This window comes from Clytia hemisphaerica, unplaced genomic scaffold (assembly GCF_902728285.1).
Source record: "Clytia hemisphaerica strain Z4C2 unplaced genomic scaffold, Clytia hemisphaerica genome assembly, whole genome shotgun sequence".
Classification (NCBI taxonomy): domain Eukaryota; kingdom Metazoa; phylum Cnidaria; class Hydrozoa; order Leptothecata; family Clytiidae; genus Clytia; species Clytia hemisphaerica.
In genome coordinates this window covers 2,039,215-2,043,399 of record NW_027103551.1, presented here as the reverse complement: position 1 = coordinate 2,043,399, position 4,185 = coordinate 2,039,215, and the positions used below count along the sequence as shown (strand labels likewise).

The window sequence follows — 4,185 nt, the reverse complement described above, 5'->3', positions numbered from 1 at the left end:
GTCGATAGTTTACAGGCTATCGTCAATAGTCTATTCATTGTTTTTCTAAAAAAGAAAAAATGCTATCATAAATCTGTCGGACGCACAAAATAAAGTTTATGAAGTTGTCAAAGTAGCTATTGAGATCTAATAAGCTTATTTTGCTATTTTATCAAAACCTCATATGAAGTTTGCATAGTTTCTGCAATTGAAACGACTTTTTAACCATGCAAGGGGGCATTATTGCATAAAATGTTTGTGCGTCCGACAGACAGATTTTCAATGATCTCCTTGTTCAAATCGTTGATAAGAATACTGAAAAATAAAAATTTTAAGCAATCTTTGTAGACATCAAACAAATTAGGTGTTAAGGAACGACTTTAGCTCGGAAATTACTGCATTATCTTGATTTTAAAAATTGACGTTGATGGTTACCAATTAAAAAACAGCGCCTAAAGAGTGGATTCTTTCTTACCAACGTTTTCGAAAATTTTTGTAAGATGTTCGAATAGAAGAGGTTCCTTTTTCTTGGTTTGTCTATTGTTCATTCTTTTTGCTGCCTCTACCAAGCTGTTACACGTAGGGTCGAGCGCACCGGCAAACACGTGATAATGCTTGATTGCGAATAGTGTACTTTCGATTACGGAGTACGACTTGTTTTCTTGAATTAGACTGGTGAGATAAAGTGACACGTATATTGATTCTGCAGGAAAAGGAGTTATCTCGTTGAAGTTGACTGCCCAGGATTCCCATTGACTGAAGTAGGTGTCGTACTTCTGCAAAGTCGAGTTTGCTCTTGATCGAATCAGGATGTTTGGAGTTTTTGCTGCGAGATCTTTCAGTCGCTGGTCGTTAACGTTTTCACAGATGTTTGCTGCTGTTGACAAAGCTAGAAGTAAGCAAAGATTATGCCCAAATTAATTGGTGTGCATGAATTTTCTTTTAAATAGAGTGTTTGCATTTAGGACTGCAACCGCTAAGCAGCCGGACAACCAACTGTTGTCTACCCATCGCAACTGCTATGCAATCTCAACAGCAACCACCTTGCTATTGTGTCTCCACCAACTGTGGCAGTAAAATTTAATGAAGACAAATTATACACATGTATTGATCTTAAGGGCCCATAGGCCAACATGAAAGTCCTTCGACCCTAGTAAGGCCGACTTAAACATCCCATGCCTTAGGACTTGAAACAAATCATCGATAAATAAAGAATCAGTGATAAATTTTGCAAAAGCTCCGTCCTTTTGAATGACAGCCCAAAATGCCTTAGAAGTCCAGTGTGGGATAATTAATGTACCAACAATATTCTCAGACTGCTCTAATTTTTTCAAAACTCTCGAGATATCATTCACGGGTGGGACAAGTAAGTTGTTTTCACCGCTCCAGTTTTGTAAAAGTGCGTCAACAGCTTCTGTGTTTGGAACATAAAATTTGGAATTAAAGCGCTCAAGCTTAGTGTTATAGGTCGTGTTCAGACCAAGGTTTAAAGCAATTAGGTCTACATGTTTCTTTTATATTCCTTTTGTATTTAACGGCACGCTTCTCATTAGTTAAACCAAAGTTTAAAAAGGAATCACCCTCTGGTTTAAAAGTTTTTACGATTTCGTTACAGTTTTCTGAATAGACGAAATCAGAATTTGCAAGTGAAAAGCATGCTCCTTTTGTAAATGAAGAAAAAAGAACGTGAAATTTATGACTTAGAGACGCTCGGAGCGTCTCTAGCAGTAATGGCTTCAACAGACACGAATTAGCGTTTTGCAGAGGGATTCCCTGAAATCTTTTTTGTTTCAAAGTATCTCAAGAGAGAAGATGACATGATTTCAAGTTAGGAAAGGAGATTCCTCGAGATCGCCAATCGATGATGACAAAAGAAAAGTGATTATAATTGAATTCCCATATCAACAAAGTACTATTTAAACCTTAAACTTAAACTTTCAGGTCTGAACACGACCATAGTGGTTTGTAAATCTATCGATTGAAAACGGTCCCCAAAGGCTGTTAAGATAGTCGAAAAAGTCATTTGATAATTGCCAATCATCGACGTCAATTATTTTAGAGATGTAATCTGCTACTTCGTTCTCTTTTCTTGGGATCCATTGGACTTGTATTGGAAATCGATGTTGTTAAATCTAGATATTTCGTAGATTTCAAATGCTAAGTCATGTAATTCAGATTTTTTACTGCCCGATTTGACTATCAAAGATGCAACGTTATTGGCTGCGTTTAGACCAAATGGCATTTGTAATTTGGCATTTCCTCATGAGGGATTCGATTTTAATAGCTTTTCCATTGTATTTTCTGTCATTGCATTTAAGGAATCGTCTTTTTAGAGTCATTACTGAAAAGGTGATTCCCTCAAGTTCAACTTTGACAGATCAAACAATGAAAAGCATGGAATTTCTCAAAAACTGCAGTCATTAAGACTGAAACTTTTTGCCGTAGGGCTAGGCTATGGCAAATCTTGCAAATTTTACAATCTATAGAAAGAACTGAATAAAAAACGTGCAAATACTAAAAAATCAAAAATGTCATTTTTTCTCTTTGTTTTGGTTCCTTTGTTTTATTTGAAATGCCAGAAAAGGGGATTCCTTTGCTCAAAATGGCATTTCAAATGCCAACGAAATGCCAATACGCTGGCATCATTAGGCATATTTGACAAACCGAAGAATTGCGCGGAACAATAGAATTCAAAAGAATACTGCAAGCAATTACAAATGCCAGGCTGCTCTAAACGCAGCCATTGTCTGTTTTCCATTCAATACACGAATTTTTAACTAAAATTCTTGTGACAAATAAAATTATTGTTTGCTATAATAGAACCAATCGCATGATCACTGGCATCCGAAAAAAACAAAAGTATTGACGATTCTTTCTGATGAAATAGGTTTCTTATTCAGTCTTTTGCTATTGTCTCTCCAGAAAATGACTTCTTTTACAACTTCTTCATGATCTGAGATTTTTAAGAACGAGTCCCAAGAGTATTGGCTATCAATTAGTTTGTATAGAAATCTTGTCTTTAAGCGTACAATGTCAGAAAAAACAAATTTTGTTGAAACGACTTTTCCTGCAAGACGTGAAAAAGATCTTGCTGTTGTGTATTGACATGATAAGACTTTTTCACATTGATCAAGAAGAGATTGGATTCGCTTGCTCGAAACATGGTAAGAATTTTTGTTGAGATCTATCACTATGCCCAACCAGGTTAAAACTTTCGTAGGCGCCCATAGGGATTTTTCTATGCTTATGATGAAACCACATTCGACTAGTAGACTTTTCACGGCAAGTGAACTTTCCTCCGACTCCTCAAAAGTTTGGGCTGTCCCACAGCCGTCGTCGAGAAAGACGACCCTGTTTGTGCCACCCTCTTACAAGTACTCTCAAAAGCTTTGTGAAAAGACAGGGGGCTGTAGACAAGCCAAAAGGTAAGACTGTGAAAACATAATATTTCTTTTCTTTATTTCCAGACCAACAGAATCCCAAAGATTCTTGATGATTTTCAAAGATGTCAACGTGATAGTACCGTTGGTGGAGATCGAATTTGAAAAGAAAACCGTTCGGTTTTACGTAATGCTGAAAATCCCTCAAGTCGTCGAAAGATACGAACTCTTTATGCAAATGATCGTTTACATAACGCAAGTCTAGAATGAATCGCTTCTTCCCCACAGAGTTGGTAGCAACCGATAAAGGGCTCACGATATAGGGCTTGTGTTTTAACTTCTCGGATCATCCCAGACAAAATTAAATCATCGATTGTGCTCGAGACAAAATCCGAAGCTGAAATTGCTGATTGGTTGTTTTGAAAAGACTTTGGCTTTGGTGTGTTTATAAATGGAAGCTTGTAGCCATTTTTAATTGTGTTAATAATAAAATTAGAAGCTCCGACTTCTAACCATTTTTTAATGTGTCTTTTTAAATTGCCTTTTACTTCGTTTCCCTCTAAGGGATTGACATTTTGTAAATCAGTAGTCTCTAAGGACTTACTACAGGGTGTCCCTAATTAAAGTATCGAGTCGAAACACAACTATGAGTAGAAAGTTTTATGTGCGTGTTCACAAAATTGTATTTTAAGCTAATTGATAGGCAGCTTCCCGTACAAGTTTGGAGTATTGTGCTTATTATGTGAAGTTTTTTTCGATTTTTAATGACAAGGCTATTATATTTCAGAAGCAGCCGGCAGAGAGATTTTTTAGAAATATGTGTTCT

General features: G+C 36.5%; 1 long non-coding RNA gene across 1 annotated transcript; it reads left to right on the top strand.

The window, feature by feature from the left end:
• The first annotated feature begins 3,054 nt into the window (after positions 1 to 3,054).
• LOC136800064 (uncharacterized) lies at positions 3,055 to 3,882 on the top strand. Its single transcript, XR_010845669.1, has 2 exons — positions 3,055 to 3,143; positions 3,447 to 3,882. It is a non-coding gene; the product is annotated as an uncharacterized lncRNA (long non-coding RNA).
• The last annotated feature ends 303 nt before the right edge of the window (positions 3,883 to 4,185 follow it).